The 26,534-nt window shown below is 47.9% G+C and overlaps 1 pseudogene; it reads right to left on the minus strand.

The window, feature by feature from the left end:
- Positions 1 to 24,354, minus strand: LOC148813337 (histo-blood group ABO system transferase 2-like; annotated as a pseudogene).
- Positions 24,355 to 26,534: the final 2,180 nt, after the last annotated feature.

The raw sequence follows: 26,534 nt of genomic DNA on the forward strand, positions 1-26,534 counted from the left end.
CTAATTATCCCGGACTTCGGCGAGGTTCTTCCGGACAGTGGCGAAGCGGATGACCCTGACCTCATTCACACGCTGCTTCTGGTCGTCCCACATGCACTCGGAGGACAGCAACTTGGTGGGCTTGTTGAGGATCAGGTACTGGTTCAGGTGGCTCTCCTCCTGCCAGGCCGCCTCGACGTCGTTCCTCTTGTCCACCAGCAGGTTCTCCTCGCAGGTCTTGACCAGCCGGTACACGTCGTCGACGAGCCCCCCGAACACGGCCGCCGGGTAGTAGAAGTCGCCCCGGTTGAAGGGGACGTAGGCGGCGGAGGCCGGCCGGCGCTCGTAGGGGAACTGGTCCCGGTGACTATAATAGAACCAGGCGTGCACGGCAGCCACCAGCTCGCCCAGCACCTCCGCGCCCACGCGGTTCTGGAAATGCATGTCCACGTCCAGGCTGATGGACCAAACCTCGATCCTGCAGTTCTTTCTTTGTGGAAAATCGTTTTTTTTATTTTTTTATTTTTGTAAATATACTGGGCCTCCCGCCGGATCTGCTCCTCGATGGTCTCCCGGATGATCTCCATCCGCCGCAGGGAGATCTCCTGCCAGCGGTCGAACTTGGGCACCTGGACAACTTGGGCGGTGAGGTTCCTCCCGGGGGCCAGGGACACCTTTGGCACCTCGCCCAGATGGTCCCTGAAGACATAGTAGTTCAACCGGAACCCCACCAGGAAGTGTTTCTCCACCGACTCAAGGAACCCCTTCAGGAACCGCATGTACCTGGGAAAAGAGGGGCAATGGTTCAGGAATGGAGGGGGCATGGTGGTTAGTCTTTGCTTCCTCGCAGTGATGGGGCCCTGGGGTGCTTTTTCGCATGATGTCACCCTGGGTTAGAGTGGGTTTCCTCCGGGTGTTCTGGCTTCCTCCAACAGTCCAAAGATGTGCTGGAGGGTAAATTGGCATCTGGAGAAAATTGTCCCTGCTGTGAGTGTGTGTGTGCGCGCGTCTGTCTATGCGTTTGCCATAAGATGGACTGGCGTCCCATCCAGGGTGTACTCTGCCATATTCCCTCTGCTTGCCTGGACACTCCACTCTTTTTTCTCTACCCCTCGAAAGAGATATCTTCCCTTTCCAGGGCCTTTTCAATAGCGGATCCTAAATTTCAGCCCTGCTAAAGATTTTTTCTGCCGACTCCTTTTTCCAGGCATTTTCAAAAGCTGGCCTATATGAAGTGAAATGTATTAAAAAATCAACATCAAGAGTTTAGCCCCCCCATAGCCAGTTAAATCTGCCAGCTTGAGTTTGTGATTTGCTAAAATGGTCTACCCCCCAGCCAGGAATCCAGAAGTAAATTGGATCGACCTCTTTTGCCCTTGAGGGAACTTGTCTTGCACATCAAAAGCTCATGAACACGTAACATTTTCGACAATAATAATGCTGTACAAGAACAGTGCAATAAGATAACACAAAACATTCAATTGCACTGCTCAATCAGAACTCCAGTACCATTAATAATAATAATTGCTTACACTTATATAGTGCTTTTCTGGACACTCCATAACTCTTCACAAGTAATGGGGAATCCCACTTCACCACCAATGTGCAGCCCCCACCTGGATGATGCAACGGCAGCCATAGTGCGCCAGAACGCTCCCCACACACCAGCTCTCAGTGGGGAGGAGAGCAGAGTGATGAAGCCAGTTCATTGATGGGGATTATTAGGAGGCCATGATTGGTAAGGGCCAATGGGAAATTTGGCAAGGACACTGGGGTTATATCCCTACTTTTTTCAAAGAACACACTGAGATTTTTAATGACCACAGAGAGTCAGGACCTCGGTTTTACATCTCATCCAAAGGACAGCACCTGTTTACAGTATAGTCCCCATCACTATACTGGAACATTAGGACCCACACAGACCACAGTTTGAGCACCCCCTGCTGGCCCCACTAACATCTCTCCCAGCAGCAGCCTCAGCTTTCCCAGGAGTCTCCCCTCCGGGTACTGACCAGGTTCACACCTGCTGAGCTCCAGTGGGGGCTGCCAGTTGTGAGCTGCAAAGCGATATGGCTGCTGGCATTAGATTTGAATCAAACAATTAGCTTGTAAAGAGTCTAAAAACAACAGTAGTAATAAGAGGCCTGCCTCTTTTTATTTTAGTGTTCAACAATAGAATGCTTTTAGTTAGAAAGAAAGTAAATGCTCTCTTAGTCTTGATACAGGGGATCTGGAACAGTGCCTCCTCCCAGAGTGTAGGAGAGCACATTCTAAAAGAAGGCACGGATAGAGAAGATATATTTTTGTTAAGTACTCTTTGTGATAAACATGTCTTGCTTGCCAACCGTGAAGACTGTGGTTGCTATGGTGACATTGAGGAGCTTGTAGATGCTGTCGATGATCAAGGGGTCAAAGGTCCCATCTCAGACGATGGGAGCCAGCCAGGGGGTGACGGTCAGCACGTCTCTCCTCCTGGGACACGAGAGAGGCGATCAGAACTCTGGAGACCCCAATTCCGGCTGGCGCCTTATTTTTACTTATGATTGCAGGGATTGAAACCCGGGGGGGTGACAGTGTTATGACACAGACCAGCCAGCAGAGGGCAGCAGCTCAGACGCGTTGTCTTTATTTCCAGGCAAAGCCAACAGAAAGTGTAAATACATGTCCTTCACTTATCAAATTTATTACATTTAAGGCCCGTCGAAAGCATCTAGTGAAAAAAGAAACGCTTCAGTTTGACCATGTTAACAGCAAGGCAGTCAGAGCCAACATGAGAAATATGAGGATTTGAATACTCACGGGGGCTCCAGGACCTTAGTCTGTTTGAAAGCTAACCTGAAATAAGGAAGATGAGGGTTTTCATTTGACATTTGTAGGGAGCAGATCATCGCTTGGCAACTATGGGATTAATTCTGATACTGAATTATCAAAGGATCATTAAGTATGATGCCAGCAGCCATATCACTCTGTAGCTCACCACTGGCAGCCCCACTGGAGCTCAGCAGGTGTGAGCCTGGTCGGTACCTGGAGGGGAGACCTCCTGGGAAAAACTGAGGTTGCTGCTGGAAGAGGTGTTAGTGGGGCCAGCAGGGGACGCTCACCCTGCAGTCCATGTGGGTCCTAATGCCCCAGTATAGCGACGAGGACACTATACTGTAAACAGGTGGCGTCCTTCGGATGAGACATAAAACCGAGGTCCTGACTCTCTGTGCTCATTAAAAATCCCAGGGCATTTCTCGAGAAGAGTAGGGATGTAACCCTGCTATCCTGGCCAAATTTCCCATTGGCCCTTACCAATGGTGGCCTCCTAATAATCCCCATCTCTGAACTGGCTTCATCACTCTGAGAGCTGCTGTGTGCTGGAGCGGACTGGAGCATCATCCAGGGGGCTGCACACTGGTGATGGTAGTGAGATCCCCATGTCCTGTGAAGAGTTCTGAGTGGAGTGTCCAGAAAAGAGTTTTGTTGCCTTATTCTGAATCGCAGAACACGGCACTGCGCAGACCTGGAGATTCAGTCTGCTTTGGAATGTAAATGGGAGGTTTTCCAAGTTACTGTGTACATTTTGCTTTTATTTGCTTTTATTGGTTGTCGATGCTGATTCTCTCTAAGCCAGAAACTAGCATTGTAGTCCCCCTTTAAACCAAAGACAGCTTTATCATGTATTAACAAACCTCCTAATAAAGGGGAACTCAACAGATACCAGCGATAACTCTTACGCCTTTGGTTAGGTAGTAACATGTAGTGCGCGCAATGTGTCCGAGATGAAAGGGGCAAAAACTGTGTTGCATTGTTCAAGTTCAAGTTTATTGTCATTATACTCATATACAGGTATATGGTATAACAAAATGCTATTTAGATAGCTCTCGGACATAAGTAGTACAAGAAAAAAAAACAACCACAACAATACAATTGTATAACAAAAGAAAGACAGAGACAACAGGCAGTGTGCAAAAAACAACAACAGGCAATGTGCAAAAACAACAACAGGCAATGTGCAAAACAACAAAAAGGTAACAGGTTATGTACAAAAATATGCATCAACAGAATGAAATAAAGGGATAGAAATTATGGGGAGTGAGCTTTTGACATGTATGGTAGAGGTAGATTTTCAATGTGTGTTTGGGTTTTTGGTAAGAAAGAAAGAAGGCACTGTGAGGTTCAGATCATAAGTGAGAGGTGAGGTGAGAGTGAGAGAGGCTGGGAGTTTAATAGTTTGATAGTGCGGGGGTAAAAACTGTCTCTGAGTCTGGTAGTCCGGGCCCAAATGCTCCGGTACCGTTTTCCAGATGGTAGCAGATCATAAAGTCTGTAGCTGGGGTGTGTGGGGTCTTTGATGATGCTTAGAGCTTTCCTCAAGCACCGTCTGTCATAAATGTCCTGGATAAATGGGAGGGTAACCCCAGTGATGGACTGGGCAGTTTTCACCACCCACTGTAGGGCTTTGCGGTCAGCAGCACTGCAGTTGCCATACCACACTGTGATGCAGGCTGTCAGTGTGCTTTCTGTAGTGCATCTGTAAAAGTTAGTGAGGATCTGGGGACATATCTTAGCCTTCTTCAACCGTCTTATGAAGTACAGGCACTGTTGTGCTTTCTTGATCAGACAGGTGGTGTTAAGAGACCATGTGAGGTCCTCGGTGATATGGACGCCAAGGAATTTAAAGTTACTGATCCTTTACACTTCAGTCCCATTGATGTGGATAGGGGCATGTCTGGTTTACAGTTTCCTGAAATCAACGATCAGTTCCTTGGTTTTGCTGACGTTGAGGGTGAGGTTGTTGTCATCACACCACGTTGTAAGGAGATTGACCTCCTCCCTGTAGGCCTTCTCATCATTGTCTGTGATCAGACCTACAACTGTGGTGTCATCGGCAATCTTGATGATGAAGTTGGTGTTATGTTTGGCCTTACAGTCGTGGGTGTAGAGGGAGTAGAGCAATAGACTAAGCACACACCCCTGGGGGACCCCAGTGTTCAGAGTTAGTGTGCCGGAGGTGTGGTTTCCAAGCCTGCCAGCCTGAGGTCTGCCTGTCAGAAAGTCCCGAATCCAGTTGCAGAGGGTGGTGTTGAGACCCAGTGCACTGAGTTTCTTGACTAGTTTCTCTGGGATGATAGTGTTAAAAGCTGAGCTGAAGTCGATGAATAGTAGTCTTGTGTATGTGTTCTTTTTGTCCAGATGGGATAGGGCAGTGTGTATGGCAATGGAGATTGTGTCATCTGTGGATCTGTTGGACCGGTAGGAAAACTGGTACGGGTCCACTGTGTTTGGAATGGTGTCCTTAATGTGCTTCATGACCAGCCTCTCAAAGCACTTCATGATGACAGGTGTTAGTGCCACTGGTCGGTAGTCATTAAGATATGTCACTGTGGTTTTCTTTGGTATTGGGATGATGGTGGTTGTCTTGAAGCAGGTGGGGACTACGGCTTGGGCCAGAGACATGTTGAAAATGTCTGTGAATAGACATTTGATTGGCGCAGGCTCTGAGAACGCGACTGGGTATGCCGTCGGGTCCTGCAGCCTTGCGTGTGTTCACTTTTAGCAGAGATCTCCTCACTTCATCTGCAGACAGTGAGAGCAGCTGGTCAGCTGCGGAGGGTGCAGTTCTGATGACTGGTTCTGTGTTGTTGGCTTCAGACTGAGCATAGAATGTGTTGGAGATGAGACTAGATGGGTCTTGTATCGGCCGAGAGATAACCCGGAGCCCACACATCCATCGTGACTTCCAGAGCACATCCGACCCAACCCTGAAGTTGAGAAGAGCTGGGGAAGGAATGATGAATCTTCAGGACAGCCCCCAGGTCTGGCTTTTGACACCCAAATCTTTCAAATAAACAATCCAGGATATTTCAGCTCCTTCAACTGCTTTCCTGTCTTATAGTTACCTTATCTTATCTTCTGGCTCTGTCCTCCTGTATTTAAATGGGCCGGGTGTTTGCTCAGTCTTGAACTGTATCTAGCTGGTTTTCGAACTTCTTGATACCGTTTATGGGCCAGTGGGAGTGTCGGTTGCAGTGTGCATATTGATTTCACTCTGTGCTCAGGACCTCGCTCAAAAAGCCGAGAACAATGAGCAGTTGTTTGACACCGGGGTTACACCCCTACTCTTTCCGAGAAACGCCCTGGGATTGTTAATGAGCACAGAGAGTCAGGACCTCGGTTTTACGTCTCATCCGAAGGACAGCACCTGTTTACAGTCCAGTGTCCCCCATCACTATACTGGGGCATCAGGACCCACACAGACCACAGGGTGAGCGCACCCTGCTGGCCCCACTAACACCTCTCTCAGCAGCAGCCTCAGCCTTCCCAGGAGTCTCCCCTCCAGGTACTGACCAGACTCACACCTGCTGAGCTCCAGTGGCTGCTGGCTATACAACACCCTAAAAGTCTGTGGATTTGAACCCAGGCTCTCATCGACCGCAAACCAGCACGCTACATACAAGCTACAGCACCACAAAGAACAATGGCACCTGGTGGGCTTGAACCACCAATCTTTTGACTAACAGCCAAAACTGCTAACCAAGTGCGCCACAGAGGCCCAGATCAATATGCTCCCAACGAGAACAGGAACAGAGGCAGGAAGAGGAAACAAAAGGCTGGAAAGGCGAATCGTTACACCTGAATGAGGCAACAGGCCGAAACCAGAAACATTTGCTTTGGGAGTGGAGAGACAGAGTATCTGTGAGGTTTTTTAGGTTGGACATGCTTAATTTTCTGGATTTAGCTGGGATCTTTGTTGGGCAAGATGACGAGCCAAAAGGAATTCAGGGTTACAAGCACAGCGGGTCATCTGTCTGGCTCTTGGTCGGATGAGAGGGACAGCGACAGAAAGCACTCCCGCTTCTGACTAGGGAGAAATATCAAGGTTAGCTGCGAAAAGAGATCATTGCAGGACACGTATGCAAAATCCACTAACAGCGGATAACAAGCCTTGACGTTCCAAATGCAGGAAACAGGCACTTGATAAAAACTGCCTAATGCGGGCAGTATTTCTAAGGTGGGGAGAAAAAAGCTGTCTTAATCAAATCTTTCACATGGGGCTCAAAAGACAGGAGAGGATCGAGTGCGAGACTTAGATTCCTGGCTACAGATATTGTCTGGGGGCCTTTTACTTCTTAACGATCAACTTCGCTGCGCTTCAAGTGATATTAAACATCTTGGAGATGTTTTAAACCTTGCTCCTGATCTGTGGCCTTAGAAAACTAGCTCCTTCATTTTCATTATTGTATCTTTGCTTGAAATTCACTACTACAATTTATTCTGAAATCATGAGAACCCCTAGTATTGCATCCAGACCGGAGGCCACTTCCATTGTGTGGCTCGTGAAGATAGTTTTGTGCACATAACTGAGGTATTCCAAAACAAAGAGTTAGAATCATGTGTTTCTTTCATACAGTATGCTCAATTTATTTTTTGGGTTTTTACTTTGAATGCATGGAGTGGGTTGTGGCCACTACCTAAATATGAATTGCCGGTTCAAAGGCTTGTGGCTACAAGTAATGAAATGTGAAGAGTACTGTATGCATCTTGTAAAATCCACTGAGCACTGAATGTGCTCATGAGGCCCGAAGGAAACCCATTCTAAAAAGTGTCAATACTTTTGCAGGGCTCTGTATATAAGAATCATCACAAGGAGAAACAGGAAGAATGAATAATGTAGTTAATAATGGCAATAAAGTAACAAAACGGTAAAAACTAGCAATAAAGAAGCAAAAGGAATTGCCCCGATGTCTTTCTGGTTTCTTTAAACAGAACCAAAACACTGTCCCATAAGGCCTCTGCCTCCTGTTAGCACACACAAAAAATTGTGGTGGGTTTTTTTTTTTACAGACTTGAGAAAAGCTGAAAAATGTACCCCCTTCTTGGCCAATAGCAGTGATCCAACAACGCAAAAATGAAGCACAAGAGCCAGTCCAGGGACGACCTCCAAAAAATCGCCATGAGAGCAACACAACTCACCTGATGATGGGACTGGAGGGGGCAGAATTGCAGGAGCGTCTCCGAGCCCCGAAAAGACAGCAGCTTCAGTCCCCTTATGAGCAAATGGACCAGGAACAGGAACGGGAATAGAGACCATGGCCCAGGAGCACAGCGCTGAAAAACTAAATCACAAGGAAGTTAATGGTTAACCCGCCAGGCAGGGGCTACGCCTCGTGTTGTGGCAACAAGTTGGGTTGCTCTGGAGATTCATCATCTCAAGCGGAAAGCAGGGCATCAGTGGTTAGCGCTGCTGCCTCACGGAGCCAAGTCCCCCCCCCCCCCCCCGAGTCCAACTGGTTGTCTGTGTGGAGTTTGCATGTTCTCCCCATGCTTGGCCATCCTACACCGACAGGCTGGAGGAACCAAGTCTCTTTAGTCTGAAGGGAGTGTCCCATAATGACAGGCTGGAGGTACTGAGTCTCTTTAGTCTGAAGGGAGTGTCCCACACTGATAGGCTGAAGGAACTGAGTCACTTTAGTCTGAAGGGAGTGTCCCTGTCCATCGGGGCAGTGAACAGTTTCTCAGACAGGCGCTGGTTACAGGATCTCTGAAATCGGCTCTGACCCACCATGCTGCTACTACAACGGTGCACCGCCCAGTGAAAGTGGCAGCCTGTCCCTGGACTGTGGGCAGAAACTGGAGCACCTGGAGGAAACCCACACAAACCAGGGAAGAACATGCAAACTCCACACAGACAGCACCCACACCCCAGGTCCAGCACTGTGAAGCAGCAATGCCTGATGATGCGGAAGGGTTTTTCCAAATTAGCGTGTAAGTCACACTGGTGCCCAGGACGGCCTACTACCGGAATGCAACCTCATTTTTTTTAATTTAGTTTATTCGAAGTGGTTCGCAGGAGCTGGAGGTGAGGACTGATCTGGAGTCCAGTGTGCGAGAGTGACTGCTGATGTTGTGTGTGTGTGTGTCTGGATCATTGTGAGCGCCGTCAGGTTTGTGTATTTGTTAAAACAAGAGGACGTGTCTGTGCGTGTCCGACTCTGTGTGAGAGTGCAGCTCTATCTATGTACACACGCGCGTCTGTCTCTCTACAATGCATGAGGGGCTAAATCTGCCTCCGAGAAATCAGCTTTTCAGAAGAAAAATCGATGAAAAGGCATGGCCTGGCCCTCTTCTCTCACTCCCGATTTATAATGCTCATTACACACCGAGGGGCGAAGCTGGTGTCTCCAGCTGTAACCTCAGCTATTTTATACAATGGGCACAGAATGGAAGAGAGACGTTAGGCCTCTTACAAAGAAAAAAGACACCCAGATGCATCTTTGATTTATGGTTTACTCAACGCAGATGGAGCCCTGCGATACTGTATGTAGGAACCGGAGATGAAGGATAAGCTGTTTAAAGAAATCAGCTCAGGAGTGCCGAGTGTGAGAGAGGTGGGGGTGCACATTTGTGAACGGGTAAGGCTCGTGTGTTTTTATCCTGACCTATCTTTATCAAGCTCGTTTGTGTGTGTGTGTGTCAAACTCTGTTTGTTACGGTGTGGGTCTTCTGTGCATGTGGAGGGCTAAGCCTGTCTCTGAGAAGCTGGGTTTTCAGAAGAAAAATGAATTAAAATGCAAGGCCTCACCCTCTTCTCTCACTCTTGATGTAGAATGCTTGTTTCACACTGAGGGATGAAGCTGGTGTCTTCAGCTGTAACCCTAGCTATTTATGCAAACAGACCAGGATGGAAAAGCAGCTCTAGGCCTAGACAAGAGGAACAGATACAACAAATCTGAGATTTATGGCTTATTCAAAGCAGACTGAGCGCTGCTATACTGTATGTAGGAGCCAGAAATGAAGAATGAGCTATTTAAGGTAATCAGGAGTGTGAGAGAGGGAGTGTGTGTTCCCCCTCCCAGCAGAGAAGGCTTGTGGTTCTTTCTGCTTTTCTGCACAGGCTGCCAGCGTGAGTACGTGTTGGGTTCTTGGTGTGAACGCTTGAATTGTCCGGCTGGCATTTTTTGTTCCTATTGGAGCCCATATTTCTGCACAAGGTGCTTGCGGCCGTCTCTGTGCGGGTGTGCGTTTGTAATGACGTGTGCGCGCGTCTCTGTTTCAGTATAAAAAACGCATTTAAGACATTCAGCCTTTTCATGTTCCTAATATTCTTTCCTTCTTGACAGTAATAACTAAGGTGGCTGCTGGAAGAGGTGTTAGTGGGGCCAGCAGGGGGCGCTCACCCTGTGGTCTGTGTGGGTCCTGATGCCCCAGTATAGTGATGGGGACACTATACTGTAAACAGGTGCCGTCCTTCAGATGCGACATAAAACCAAGGTCCCGACTCTCTGTGGTCATTAAAAATCGCAGGGCGTTTTTTAAAAAACGAAAAGAGTGGGGGTGTTACCCCGGCGTCCTGGCCAAATTTCCCATTGGCCCTTACCAATCATGGCCTCTTAATAATCCCCATCTGCTCTCCTCCTCACTGAGAGCTGGTGTGTTGTGAGCGTTCTGGCGCACTATGGCTGCCGTCGCATCGTCCAGGTGGGGCTGCACATTGGTTTTGGTGGAGGGGAGACCCCATGTCCTGTAAAGTGCTTTGAGTGGAGTGTCCAGAAAAGCGCTATATAAGTGGAAGCAATTATTATCAATTATAATGTAATAAGTCCATTATTTCTCACCACTCTATTGCAAGGCATACACAACACAAACACCAGGAACAATTATCCCTGAAGCCAGTTAATCTACCAGCATGTCATTGGACTGTGGGAGGAAACCCAATTGAACACAGGAGGACATGCACACTCCCCCCAGATAGCTCCCAAGAGTTGAACCCGAAAACCCCAGCAATACTAACCATCCCCAAGCTACTCCACAATCTGCATCCAGTCATGGCAAAAGACTCTTACCTCTTAAAATATTACCCTCAGTGGGTCTATATAACCCTGAGGAAAACCTTAGCACAACAGCTGGCTGGCCTCACAAGTTTCAGAAAGAGAGGGGACGTCATCAAGGAGCTCAGAAATAAGATCGGGAGGGACTGGAACTGTGGGAAGGGAGAAACTTCAGCAAGGAAGTCAGAGTCGGCGTGCTCTTCAAGGACAAAGTCAGACAGGAGAAATTGAGATCACTTCCCATTTCACTTATTAATAACAGGCTGCTCCCAGGCTCGGTGATTCTCAGCATGCACATCGGCACCACTGTGCAGCCCCAGAAGCGCTTGAACTTCAGTTCAGGATCATACAAGACTGCAATCAACTTAAGCATCCTTCACAAACGGAGGGTGACTAAGAAAGCCAAAAGCACCAGGGAGTGTGTGACTCACCCCCTCCATTTTGAATTCACACTCCTCCCATCTGGGAGACACCTCTGTGCCCCCCCCAGGTGTAAAACCAGCAGACTCAGGAAATCTTTCAACCCCACTGCAATCACACTCTGAAACCAAGCAGAGTAACTACCCAGTCTCCTGTTTCTTATCTCCTGTAACACCACTTTATTCTCTTCCCTTTTGATGATGTGTATTTGTCATTGTGTTCTGTTTGACTGTGCCGGAAAAAAAAATTTCCCCCAGGGGACACTAAAGCTTGAAATTGATGTTGTGAGCATTGCTCAGGACAGTCGTATTGGTCTCCAGGGACAAAAATTGACTGTAGCCTAGCAAGGGTGGATGAAAACAATTTTGTATTTTTTAGAGATCATGGATTCATGAATACCGCATGGATTCATGAATATGAATATGCGGTATTCATGAAGCTATGGATTCATGAATACCGCATCAGCCAAAGTAATTAACAAGGGTTCGTTTTGGCATCTTGAGAGCCACTGGAGTCAGTGGGGAGATAGGGCGAGATCAGATGTCATATTTGAATGCATATCTCCAGTTATCTGAATGGACTGCCCTGGTCACAGGCAACACAGAGAGTTTCCATACTGAAAGAGTGGGTAATTTGAGGTACGTGGCCTTCATTCACCGGTTCTAAATGCGGCCTGCACCAGCCTTTCTGAGCGTAAGCTCTCTGCTCTCTTCTGTCAACAGCCCTTGAAGGTCTCACATGTTTTGCAGACGTGGGCTGTGTTAAAGGAGCCTGGATGATGCCCAGAAATTGTCTCATTGATAAATTCAGGTGGCAAAACGAACTTGTCTTCTGGATGTTGGCTTTGCAGACGACACAGTTGTGTAATGTGGTGTCAGCTAAGATACACACTGGCATGCACACACTCAGACCAGGGCAATATAATAACATAACATCACTTAATTAACCCTTCACAATTTCTTGCACTTGGAATGATCTTTTCGCAGACCCCAGCTTGCTCTCCATGAGACACACAGACAGGGAGAGAGCGTCGGGTCAGAGCACAGGGTCTGCCATTGTACGGCACCCCTGGAGCAGTTGGGGTTAAGGGCCTTGCTCAGGAGCCCAAGGGGGTAGGATTCCTCTGCTGTGGGATTTGAACCGGCAACCTTCCAGCCACTGCTCCGCCCCACACTATATATAATATAACAGTGTAATAATACAGTGTGTGACCTCCTGTCCCAGCCTGAGGAACAGACAGTGAGCCTGTCTCTCAATAATAATAATACAGTGTGTGATCTCCAGTCCCAGCCTGAGGAACAGACAGTGAGCCTGTCTCTCAATAATAATAATACAGTGTGTGATCTCCTGTCCCAGCCCAAAGAACAGTATGCCTGTCTCGTAACAACAATAATACTGCATTATGTGTTGATTCTGTTTTTTAAACTCCAACCCTTGCACTGCCTCATTTAACCAGCCTGTTCATAATAGCAATCGTCGGGTTATGCAGCCCAATGCAAAATCATAAGATTAATTAAAATCATTTGCCCAGAATGCCTTTTGGAAATTCCTCCCAGCACTTCTACATAGCACTGGGGCCCTTGGTTCAATTCTGAACTTGTGGTGCTGTCTGTGTGGAGTTTGCATGTTGGTTGGTAGCTTCTGAGAAACCTAGCCCTGGTGTAAGTGTGTCTGTATCTGTGTCTGTGTGCATCCTGTCCAGGGTGTGTGTGTGTTTCTTTGTGTGTCCTGTGATGTCCTGGTGTCCTGTCCAGGGTATGTGAGTGTCCTGTGATGGACTGGGGTCCTGACCAGGGTGTGTGAGTGTGTGTGTGTCCTGTGATGGACTGGTGTCCAGTCCAGGGTGAACAGCACCTGTTGCTTGCTGGGATAGACTCCAGCTCCCCCCTGTGACCCTCTACTTGATAAATCAGTTAGAAAACAGACAGTAATAACACAGAAAAAAAAACAATACTTTCCCATTCCCTGCCATTAGTTTAAGCTGCTCTCTTTGTGAGGATAAAGAAAGCAAATACAAATTTGCATTTTTTTTTGCCTTTCAGCACAATTTCCTATGCAAATGTTCCCACAGAGTATTTAGCGACGTCTAAAACAACACTATGTCTAAGAAACAAACCTACAAAGTGCTCGGGGAACAAAATCTCTTTGCCTGTCGTGTTCATGAGGGGGAGGCAGGCTAATTTGAATGGCCTCTCTGTGATGCATCGAGCCGGAGGGGGTCTGGGTGTCACCTTTGCTGAACAGCCACGGGATCCCAGGCTTGCTGGATCCCAGAGGCTCAGAGGGAACAGGAGAGTGCAGGAGGAGAGGGGGGAAAAAACATCTTTCATCTCCGAGCAACGGACCGCACCCCACAGACCAGCAGCCTTCACCGCCAGAGGAAGGAGTTTTACCGCCGACTGAGGACCGGGCGAGAACCAGGCTGCCTGTGGATGAAACAGAAACACAGGAGGGATAAGAGACAGGCAGGGAGGAGGAAGGGGGATTTTGTATACTGTGCACATACGGTTTACAGACGTGCAGGCGCATAGCTCAAAGGTGTTTCTCAAAATACGCTGGAGTGGAAACCAATCTGGATCCAAACTCACTTAGAGGAGGGCGTTTTACCTCCAGGCAGTAAGACTGCTAAACAGCCGACCTGCAGCTCCTTCAGGAGATCACCCGTAATGACTACATGGACACACAGTTTTCACTGTATTCAGCATAACTGCACTACTTGTATATATTGCTTACACCATGGACTCATAGCAGCTCTATTCATACTGAGTTTCATTCAGTTTCTATTACATTATTATCTATTATCATGTAACCTTATTTTCGTAACCTTAAATTTGTGATTCTTGTGAGCTCGCAGAAAAGACCTTTCAATACCAGCAACTGCTGCTGCATGCTGTATTGTTGTGCATTTGATGAATAAATTTCGATTTGATTTGGTGTATTCTGTTCCATGCCTCGATTATTTGGCAGTGCTCTGCTTCTGTCACGGCGGTTTTTCCCCCATTCTCTGGGCTGAAACATAGCTCTGCGGTCCAGCGCGACCCGGGCGTTTCGCAGCTCAGGAAGCAGCTGTTCAGATGCATGCCGGAGCTGCACGTGAAATCAGGAGGAAAACGAATGGGGCGAATGATGAGACTTGAGGGCAGGTGGTTTGACTGGGAACTGCACCTTGCCTGCTCATGTGTAGCTCGAGTCCCAGCGATCGGGTTTTTAAAGACTCAGATCAGTGGAATAAAAATTGCAGAACGACAAGGTCATCTTGGAGTCCATCACAGTCCATCACAGAACACACACGCACACCCCCTGGACAGGACACCAGTCCATCACAGGACACACACACACCCTGGACGGGACCAGGCTCCAAAGTCCAGAATCGAACCAAGAGCTGTAAGGCAGCTATGCTAACCACTCCACTACTGTGCTGTCCACCAAGTGTACCAGGTTCTGCTCTTTGCATTCCGTTAACCTGTTAGCCACGTGATCTAATTAACCAGTTCAAAAATTAATTTTCTGTTTTGCCCGGCAGCGCAGAGACAGAATTCATTGGCAACCATTTGCTCTTTTGCTCACAGAGCGGGGCTTCCCCGTGATGGAGAGGACCGTACTCCGCCACCTGCTTTTAACAGGTCAGTGTCTTGCTGAGGACTGATCACATCGATGTACCCTGAACTCGTGCCTCCTTTATTCCAATCATCGTTTTTGGATCATTTGGTTATTTCAGTGCACGATTGTTTGCCAGGTCCCTTCTCATCGAACTTCACCGGACCTCGAACAGGTTGCACCACAGGCACAGAGCCATCAGAGACCAACACTATATCCTCGAAGGCGCGTTGATGCGTGCCTCCCTTCACACATGTGAGCCTTGGGGATCACAGAGTGGATTTATAGAAAGCTGATGTTGGAGAAGGATGATGGCACAACTGCTTTTTAAAGCTGATCATGCACAACATTTAAAACATGGGCAGGGGGTGGCTAAGCTTACTGTTAGTAAGCCTTGAGAGAAAAAATAATAAAATAATTAAAATATCCTTACACTTATATATGGTGCTTTTCTGGACACTCTGCTCAGAGCTCTTTCGAGGTAAGGGGGAATCAAATTACCTGCAGACTTTGCAGGGCTTCGTGATGTTGTTTGGCAAAACGCAGCCTCAGCAGGAACACAGGACCGTGTCCATACCCGGGCTCAGACTCCAACCCCAGCACTTGCAATGGAACTACACCCTCAATTAGGACAGTGTGGGGGGCAGTGCACTATGGGAGTTGTAGCTGTCTGCATGTGGCCTCGCAGTCCCGGAAAACGTCCCCACGGTTATGTCCATTTTCCAGGCACCGGAAGCCAGACACGTAGGTGCTTGAAAGATTATTTTGCTCCAGAAATGGGAAAAAAACAAATTGAGAGCAAAATCTGACATGCAAAACTCCCCTTCCTGTCGACAGTTGTGCTGTGACACATGAACTTAGTTTATAAATCCTGAAATAAAGTTAAAGTTGAGTTTTTACCACTATGCACTATCTCTGACTTTATAAAGCGTGAAACATCGACCCTGAACCAGTGCATGACTTTATTGGTTTTCTATGAGACAGCAGCTCAAAAGGAGTTGGTGATACTTCACTTTTTTTGCTTTGTTTTTTGTGAGTTACTTCCTCATGTAGATCAGATCACTTTATTGGCCATATACAATTTCTTGCACAAGGACCTTGTTTTGTCACAGACCCCAGCTTGCTCTCCATGAGACACACAGACAGGGAGAGAAACTGGAGGTCAGAGCACAGAGTCAGCTATTTATATGCCACCCCTGGGGTGAAGGGCCTTGCTTAGGGGCCCAACAGAGTAGGGTTCCTCTGCCAGCTGTGGGATTTGAACCAGCAGCCCTCCAGCCAAAGGCACAGATCCTGAGCCACAGAGCCCATATCTGAACTGTATGTTGGGATCAGATCACAAGCTCATTATTTTTTATGGATATTAATTCCCTTTTGCTAGACGTTGCATTATTTTTTAGGAACATAAGATGGCCTTATAATGGGACCTCTCAGTACTAGATTTGGTAGCTGCAAGTGAACCACAAACTCTGTTTAACTGTCTATAACCTGCCTCTATTCCATTTATTCTTATGGGAAAAGAACTAGAAGCCAGAAAGTTCACAAGGATTATTATTAATTATTATTATTGTCTTTCTCTTCTCCTCCGGTCTCACAGGACCAACTCCTCCAGGACGAGCTCGTGTCCTCTCCTACCTCATCCCTGTCCTGACTGTCCTGTCTGCCCTGGGAGTCCTGGCTGGTCTGTACTATAGCAAGACCAGGAGAGAGAACCAGGCAGGAGACAGGCCTGTGACATTCTCTGGCTTCAGAGATGGCAACGATGGAGAGACGGGAGAGGAGGAGGAACAGTCAGAGAGGAGAGAGTCTGGGAGAGTAGAGGTGCACACTGCTGGTGACAATGGAGAGATGAGAGAGCAGGAGGCACAGCCACAGAGGAGAGAGTCTGGGAGAGTAGAGGTGCACACTGCTGGCGACGATGGAGAGATGGGAGAGGAGGAGGCACAGCCAGAGAGGAGAGAATCTGGGAGAGGAGAGACACACTGCTGGTGATGATGGAGAGACGGGAGAGCAGGAGGCACAGCCGGAGAGGAGAGAGTCTGGGAGAGGAGAGACACACTGCTGGTGCCATTGGAGACGCAGGAGATGAAGAAGCACAGACCCTCCCCTGTGCTGCAGTGACATAAGATCTGTCCTCATCTGTTTGACAGGACTATTTAAGACCTGGCATTAGAAGACCCATCCCTTACACATGTCAAAGGGTCGATGTTTTCTTTTGGAACTAAATAATACGCGTTAAGCATGTTAGTCCCTTCAGCCAGGCCGGCGCCAGGGGGGAAAATCCGTAGGGTGGCGTCTGAAATTTGGAGGGGGGCGATTATATTTTGGTTGAAACAGAGCCATTGCAAAGCTCCTTTTTGCTGGTGCAGAATGATCACTGTGCATCTCCCAGGTGGAGCTGCTGGTGCAGAACGATCACTGTGCATCTCCCAGGTGGGGCTGCTGGTGCAGAATGATCGCTGTGTGTCTCCCAGGTGGGGCTGCTGGTGCAGAATGATCGCTGTGCGTCTCCCAGGTGGGGCTGCTGGTGCAGAATGGTCACTGCGTCTCCCAGGTGGGGTTACTGGTGCAGAGTGGTGACTGTGCATCTCCCAGGTGGGGTTACTGGTGCAGAATGATCGCTGTGTGTCTCCCAGCTGGGGCCGCTGGTGAAGTACGATTACTGTGTGTCTCCCAGGTGTGGTAGCAGTTCAGTGGGGAGTATATCCCCTCCTATATATAAATTACTATCTGGGTGAAAGGTGTTATATAAATGCAAGGAATTCTTTATCATTTTATTTATTGTCTGAACCTAGCCTTTGAGCCAAAGGAATGCATTTATTTTGAACAATGGAAGGGATTATTTCTACTTGGGGCAGTGCGGTGGCTCTGTGGCTAAGGATCTGTGCATGTGGCTGGAAGGGTTTGCTGGTTCAAATCCTGTGACTAGCAGAGGAATCCTACTCTGTTGGGCCCCTGAGCAAGGCCCTTAACCCCAGCTGCTCCAGGTGGTGCTGTACAATGGAAGACCCTCTGCTCTGACCCCCAGCTTCTTTCCCTGTCTGTGTGTCTCATGGAGAGCAAGCTGGGGTCTGTGAAAAGACAAGTTCCTCATGCAAGAAATTGTATAGGGCTAATAAAGTGATCTTAATACGAGGAGGATGGTCTTGGCATGCTCTGTCACTACATGCCACAAGGGGGCGCTGCTTTTGCTCTTTGCACTGTAGCCTGTATTACCATAGAGCTAATGTACGTGAGCAAAACCCATTCTTGAATTTTGAGACCCAGCTTGCAGGTAGATAGCAGAGAATTGTTCGAGGATTGCAGACAATTATCTCCTGGTACCGAAGAATAAATAATCGCATCTCTCAGCATTATAAATCCGTGATATGTCATGATATACGATCACTTTATTAGCCATTTACAATTTCTTGCATTAGGAATGTGTCTTTTCACAGACCCCAGTTTGCTCTCCATGAGACACACAGACCAGACAGGGAGAGAGAAGCTTGGGGTCAGAGCGCAGGGTCAGCTATTTATACAGCACCCCTGGGGCAGTTGGGGTGAAGGGCCTTGCTCAGGGGCTCAACGGAGTAGGATTTCTCTGCCAGCCATGGGATTTGAACAGGCAAACCCTTCCAGCCACAGGTGCAGATCCTTAGCCACAGTGCCACAATCCTGATATATCCTGAATGTACAAATATATATCCTGATCATGTTGGTGCTGCTGATTTCTGTAATGAACTTTTAGGCTCTTTAATGCGACTTTAAGTACACTACACTTCTAAAGAAGTGCTGAAGTCTGTGAACATGATCTCAGACCATTCTCTCGACATCTTCAGAGCTCTGTGATCTTTTAGCTCTTTTAATGTTAGCCAGTTTCCAGAACTAGCGTGGACCATAGCTTCTCAAGACTAAACTTGTTTAAAACAAAAAATGAACAACACTGCAATTAAAACCAATGACATTAGAGCAGGGTATTTTTTAAAATATTTTGTCAATACAAGTTGAAGTACATTGAAGAGTTTTACTTCTTTGTATATTCTATGAGGTGCTAATGACTGTTAAAGCATTGTAGCGTTAGGACTGATTTTGTTTTTTGATCATAAAAATTAACATTCCGGTTAACATTCTTAATGCCTTTTGGGTATTAAATCAGCCTGAGACATCCAGATGTACTGCTGTGTCAACAACTGTGCTGTTGTTCCCAAATCTATCCTGAAAATTGTCTCTGTATTTTAATTGAAGCTTTTCCGAAAATTTGGTTGGACTCACAAATCGGACCCTGGACACTGTCTCTGCACGTATCCAAGCCCGTCTCACACAGGTTTACCAGCGACTGGAATCCTGACTACAATCCTTCATTCAAAAGCAGTTCAGATTGTCTCTGAGGGCTCCAAAATGTGCAGATCAGAGTTTCACCACCCCCACCCCCCCAGGAGAGGGCACTGACAGAAGAAAAATCACAAAGCGACTCACTAAAGTTGTGTCTGTGGCACAGTTCTTAGTGGAGAGTGGCACAGCGGGGCACGGGGGGGCACACTTCAATTCTGGACCTGGGGGGACTGTCTGTGTGGAGTTTGCATGTCCCCCCCGTTTGAATGGGTTTCCTCCGGTTGCTCCGGTTTCATCCCACAGTCCAAAGGGATGGTACTGGGTTTCAATGGCTTCTGGGAATATTGGTCCCGTTGTGTGTGTGTGTGTGTCCCCTGTGATGGACTGGCGTCACATCCAGGGTGTACCCTCCCCTGTGCCCATTGCTTGCTGGGATAGACTCCCGCTCCTATGGCGTACACAAGGGGGGGGGGCAGCCGATTACACAGGTTACGCAGGGTCTCCGTTCTAATTCCAGCATTTCACCCCGCAGCCCCCAGCTGGCAGCCCCCCCCCCTTTTGGAGCTCAGCAGGCGTGTGCCTGGCCAGTACCTGGAGCGGAGACTCCTGGGAAAGCTGAGGCTGCTGCTGGAGAGGGGTCCTGAAGCCCCAGTATAGCCTTGCACGAGCCCCCGAGCAGAGCAGGCAGGAACCACGCGTGCAGAAAGTCTCAGGCAGGGCCATGGTGTCTGGCAGAGAGCACTGTGCCAGCTGAAACTTCTGACTATGTTGTCTTTATTCGCATGAGCAACGACTGTGGCAGACGTCTCTTCTTGAATCGGTTCAGTGACGGCGCAGACAGGCTGATCCGGGACACACACACACTCACGCACCCATCGGGCCCTCGTACAGCTCGCACAGCTGGGGGGCCGTCGTTTACAACACCTGAGCTGTCATACTGACGATACGTGCAGATTCACACCTGTCTCCTCTCTCTGTGCTTCAGAACTTGAACTTGAACTTTATTGCCATATGTAACCGGTACTGGTACAATGGAATTCTTACTCACAGAAAGTCTCTCGATTGTAAAACAAGTGTAAAAAACAAGACAAAGTGCAAACAGTGCATCAAGACAATGTACAAACAAACAATAGACAATGTGCAAGTAAACATGTAGACAGGTTGAATGTAAACAATACAGACGTGTAAACAATGACTGGAGATGTGCAATAGATAAGAAATCATAAAGAGGTAGATGGTGATGGTGTAGGTGAGGTCCGAAGGGGATGGCTAAATGTGTTCGCCAGTCTCACTGCTTGTGGATAGAAGCTATTGAAGAATCTGGTGGTAAGTGTCCATATGCTCTTATATCTCTTGCCTGAGGGCAGTGGGGTGAAGAGCTCATGCCCGGGGTGGTGACTGTCCTCTGTGATGGCCAGAATTCTACCACGGCAGCGGTCCTCATAGAGCTGTTTAATCTCGGTGAGACCGCAGCCGATGATCTTCTGGGCCATATTGACCATTCTCTGCAGTGCCTTTCTCTCTCGAGAAGAGGTGTTGCCATACCACACGGTGATCCCGTTGGTGAGGACGCTCTCGATGGTGCAGCGGTAGAAGCTCACCAACACATGTATTGGCATCCCCCAACGCTTGAGGCACCTCAAGAAATAAAGGCGCTGCTGAGCCTTCTTCATGATAGAGTCAGTGTTCACAGTCCAGGTTAGATCTTTAGAGATGTGAATTCCCAAAAACCTAAAGGCTACTATTGGATATATCTGTTGTACCCGAGCTCACAACCGGCACGTGCACACAGAACCACGCTTGGCTCGTCTCTGGGCTCACCAGAGCATTTAGACACACTGAATGTGCACACAGAATCACATCTGACTCACCTCTGGGCTCACCAGAAGCTGAGGCTACTCTTAGATGTATTTATGATGCCAGAGCTGCCCTGGTCGTGCGCACAGAATCACACCTCTTTCCCTGCACTGGGGGAGAGAAAGCGAAGACAAACAGAGTCTCTGCTAGAAAAAGAGATGTTGTACCTAGACTGAGAGGCGGCCGTTGTGAAAGAAAATGCTCCCCTCTCACTGCTCAGATCAGTCCAAACTGCGTGGGCATCTCCTCATCATAGTGAGGGTGGCTGGTGTGTGTCTCTGCCCAGCTTAATTATCTTCTGTCACGGATGTCGGAAAGGATAGACAGTGGAGAGGCAGGAGCACGAAAAAAGACCCTATGCGAGGCGGCGGAACAGGGAGTTAGCCCAGGCTCGATAGTGCAAAGAGTTCTGGAGTGCCGTATAGAAACCTATGCCCTCAGGTAACGGACGTGGGGCGACCTGGTGCTAGGCGGGTCTCAGGACATCTGAAAGTCAATGCCGAGCGAGGCAGAATAAGTGACCCTGAAATATATAGCCCAAGGAAAGAGGGAAACCGGAAGGACAGCAAAGCAGGAAACTAGGGACAGGACAGAGTAGGAGCGCCCTCTGGCTGCAGAGTGCGTGACACTTTCAGAGCTTTTGCCCATTGATCCCACATTTTTGGGGGGAGTCGGTGGTAAACGAAGTTAAGTCTCTCAACATCCCAGTTTCACGAAGGATCGTCTAAGAATGTATCACGCTACAGACACAATCAAAAGACCGCCCCTATCGCCAATCACACAAACACACGCATGCACACATGCACTCACACACCAAAATCCATTAAACACACTGGCGTTATTCCTAAATATTCAGTCATTTCCAGACCAACCAGCCATACGTTTTCTAATAATTTTATCTAGTCCAGGGTCACAGGGGGGAGCTGGAGTCTATCCCAGCAAGCAACAGGCACAAGGCACGGTTCACCCTGGACAGGACACCAGTCCATCATAGGACACACAGACACACTCACACACCCTGGACAGGACACCAGTTCATCACAGGACACACAAAGACACACACACCCTGGACAGGACAGGAGTTCACCACAGGACAGACAGACAGACACCAGGGCCAATTTTCTTAACCCACCAGCATGTCTTTGCACAGTGGGAGGAAACTGAAGCACCTGGAGGAAACCCACTTGAATGCAGGCAGAACGTGCAGACTCCACACAGACAGCACTCCATGATCTCAGACGGCCAGAGTCACTGACCTCATCTGCTCGGTGGGAGAGGCAGTAGAAGGTGCAGCCGGAGGAGATCAGGGTGAAGAGGAGGACGGCACCAGCCAGGAGCCCCCAGGACATCAGGGCGAGTCCGGACCGGTCACACTCGGTGGGGGTCACTCCTGTCCGGTTGGAGGATCCTCCTTCAGGTGCTGAGCCTTGGAAGAAGAGCCGTGATGATGGAATTATCTGCTGCCCCGATACGGGAGATGTCCGAGATCTCTGAGCGCTGGGTTACACAGCAGTACTCGGGACTGCATGACAGCTCCATCTAGACTCGTCCGTCAGCGCCTCGTCAGGTGGCGGCGCTGCTGTCCAGACAGACACCCCACCTCGGATACCCCCCGGGGCCACTGGGGGCATGAAAACAAGAAGACAGTCCAGCCCAGGAGGACAAGACCTGGCACACTGACACACTGATTGATTAACTGGCACACTGACCTACAGACTGGCACACTGATTGATTAACTGACATATTGACATACTGAGTGACTGATTAACAGGCACACTGACACACTGATTGATTAACAGGCACACTGACACGCTGCACTGACTGGCCAGGTCCAGCCTTGCTGAGCCCCCTCAGATCTCTCACCTGGGTCGGGTTCCGTTTCCGAAGGGGATCTGCCCCCCGACTCTCTCAGCACAGTAATACAGCGCCAAGTCTCCCTCGGTGACATTCTCGATCCGCAGGCTGCTGCTGTTCGGAAGAGCGGTGAAGCGAGACCCCAGACCCCCTGGCCTGTACGCCATATTAGTTTTCTCCTGTTTGGAGCCGGAGCGCATCAACTTCAGCACCGGGACCGGGTCCGCCAGGCGCGGTGCGCGAACCACACGGTCCCCGTTTTGGTAAGTGACGTCACAGCCCAGGATGACCGTGTCGCCCGGACTGTCACCTCGGCTTGTCCGGACAGCGGCGTCGGGCCGAGGACGGCGCCTGCAGAAAAAAAAAGACCTTCACAACCAGAGCTTTTCAATCCAGTCAGTCAAAACGGCCCCCTAAAACAACCCAAAACGAGTGGCAACGTGACATTTTTAAACGAAAAAGTGTTTTTGGATTGAAAAAAATCTCTGCTAACGCGTTCCGGCCGGGAAACACTTTGCTAGATAAACGAGTCTCTGAGTTGACTTCCAAGGTGAAGTAAAAAAAAAATAAAACGCTATTTTATGCTATTCGGCACCATCGTCAATTTCACGCTTTAACAACGCGCTCTGAGGGATTAAACCGTTTTGGCTCAAAGGACGTCGATAAGTGCTGTTTTTTGTTTTGCCAAAAAGGAAGCTAGTTGCAAGTGGTGCTCCAAAATCATGGTTTACGAACAGACGTGTATTAATAAGCTTCAGTAATTAGCGCAGCATTCATGTGCCATTTTTTTGCTGATTAGTCAATATTACGCGACACGCGGCAGGGGTATTTTGGTCAGTAGTGTTGCTACATTACAGGTCTGGGGGTCCCAGGTTTGATTCTGGACCGGGGAGGACATTCTGTGAGGAGTCTGCATGCTCTCCCCCCGTTTCCTGACGCTTCTCCAAACCTTCTGAAGCACGCAATGCCCGATTCTATGGGAATTTAAAATTTACACGAAGCACAACGCACAGGGCATTTACAACAATAAAAAACTCAACAAAACAAAACACCAGCATTACAGGAAGCTAATTAGATTTCAGACTGTCTGGAAACAGAGAAGCGGCTCGTTAAAATATTGTACCTTGCACCTTAAACACGCTGGACATCCCGAGGATGACATATTTAATTTATAGACTTTGAGCGTGTGATACCGAGTGATACCGTGTGATAGCGTTTGATACCGAGATACCACATCATACCGAGAGATATAGTTTGATACCGATTAATACCGTGTGATACCGATTGATAGCGTGTGATAACGAGAGCTGCACCGAACCTCACCGATTTAATCATCGACGTGCGGGGGGCAGTTTGGCACGCGTGCCTGGGTGTTCACTCCTGAACTGTAAGCGCTGTAATTAGCGGCGCCTGTTACTTGGCCCCTGCGCGGTGTCTTTGCCTGGTTCGGGAGCGATGTGACCTGAATGTAGATCCTGGGCGGTGGAGACGCGTTTTCGCTGGTTCTCACCGTCTCCATTGAGAGGTTTTTCGATGTTCTTTTAACCCCGAACATCCGGGGCCGTTTATACAGCAAGTGTCGTTCCGCATAAGCAAAAAAAAATAAATGGAATTTTATGTGAAAGACTACATATCAGTTCAAAAATGATTGGATTAATTAAACATCTGGGAATGTGTTTTCTCTGTCGTTAAGCGTCGTCGTTCTTCAGTTCGTCATTGGTTCGTTTTTGATCAGTGTTTCTTTTAAAACTAATTTGAGAACGCAGAGCTTAGACGTATATCCATATTGATCATCCTGTACGTTAATAATCTGTAATAGTGTGATTTCACGTTATTGTCTTGACTACAAATGACTTTTTTTAGTAACGGGCTTTGTCGTTTTGGATCAGAAAAGTTAGTGCTCTGAAATTATTATTGTGGTCGTGTTACAAATCTGTGTTTTCTGATTGATTCGAGTGTTCCATCGCCGTCAACGCGGCAGTCGATTAAATGATCGGCTTGTAGTGGACATTGGTCGAGTCGTTTAAAAATCGAACTTTGCTTTCAAAGTCGCAGAGTGGATAAATAAGAGACCTCAAACATCGAAGTATTATTAAAAAAAGCATTGCTGTACTTAAAAGTCACCCAAGGTCTAACGTTAAATAACCTAACACTTCGTGCCTTTTTTTACAAAAGGTTTCAAACCTCAGTATCTTGGAGTCGAGGATATTCTCTAGTGCCCAAATGCGTTTTAGGACATTTCCTTGTTCATATCATAGTTTACCTGTGGGACTCGCAGAGTTGTCCTATCTCTCCGACCAGGGACAGGAGAAGGTTGAAAAAGACATTTTCATGGGAAGCCCAACACAAATCGATTTAAAAAAAACGACTACTCACTGGAATCGAACAAAAGTCGAGCCCAGCGATACATTTTGGAGGCACGATCCTGCACGTGTCCGGTTTTGAAACGCATCGAGATCGATGTGACGGTCCAACAACCCACCCGGCGTCGAAAAAGTCTTGATTTCTGCAAAGCACACAAGGTTGTCGGGGATATTGGCACAAAATCGAAAAGTCCATTTTACACGTTTGGCGGTGTTCAATCTGTGTGTAAAAACTTCGCGCTTTTCTACAACGGTTTTCAAAGCAGCACCTCATCGCTCGATCAGACTGAAAGTTGTACGGGAAAATATTACGGTGGCTTTAAATTCGGAAAACAAAATGTACTTAAATCTTGCGATTAATACCATAACGTTAAAAAACAGCGCTTTTCCGACACTCTGTGAAGAGTTCATTTACCATGCCAATACGGAGCTATTTTTTCCACGTTGTATTTAATTCCAACCATTGGGTTATAAACTTGTTCCCAATCCAAAAATGTACCGTCAACCGTCGTCTCTAAAGTTACGCTGGAGCACCCCGGTTACTTCAAGAAGCTGGCACTCCTGTGAATAATTTAGCAATATTGCCCTTGCAGAGACCTAATAGGTTCTAAACCAAATGTAGACAATTCTACTTTAATCACTCTGAGTTGTTCAATAGTCACCGAGGAAGGCGTTTTTCGCTGATCGCGTGTTTTTACCAGCCTCACTAGATAATCCACCAGACGAGAGGTTTAGAACCGCTTTTCTGATTAGTTTTACGAGCCGTCTCAAGACGTCAATAAAATCGCCTTCGTTTTTGTATCCCCCTCCCCTCGTGTTTTCGGACATTAGGGAGCCGTGAAAAGACGAGAGAAGTCAGTTTATGTCCGTCTAAAAATAAAATAAAATAAACTTTGGCCGAGTGCTGCATGTTTGAACAACATTTAACCGTGACATCTTGCCTAGGAGGCCAGTTAGACATTTAGGCAAAAACGGAAGAAAAAAAATCAATCTTACGTTTCTACAATCTATTTCACTTGTATACTCAAAGATCACAAAGAGCAGCTTCATTATTTTTTTTTTTTTTTTGCTGTGTTGATTCTCAAACCGAACTCAGGCGGCTGACACCTTCCATAGGCAGCTCGACTCTCAGTGTCTCTGAGCTTTATCGCCCCGTCTGCCTCCTTGAACGATGTTAATCAAAGCCCCGCCTTGGGCTAAGCTTTTCTGTGACGAGAGGTTAAGGGCAGCCGATGTGTTCCTTAGAAATGTTGTTGGGAGTCGCGTATTTTTCCATTTTCAATGGGTTTTCACTGTGCCATAGTTAAATTTGCAATCGAAAAGTTACACAATTGGG

Source organism: Atractosteus spatula, assembly GCF_055471065.1.
Source record: "Atractosteus spatula isolate fAtrSpa1 chromosome 10 unlocalized genomic scaffold, fAtrSpa1.hap1 SUPER_10_unloc_1, whole genome shotgun sequence".
In the NCBI taxonomy this organism is placed as follows: domain Eukaryota; kingdom Metazoa; phylum Chordata; class Actinopteri; order Semionotiformes; family Lepisosteidae; genus Atractosteus; species Atractosteus spatula.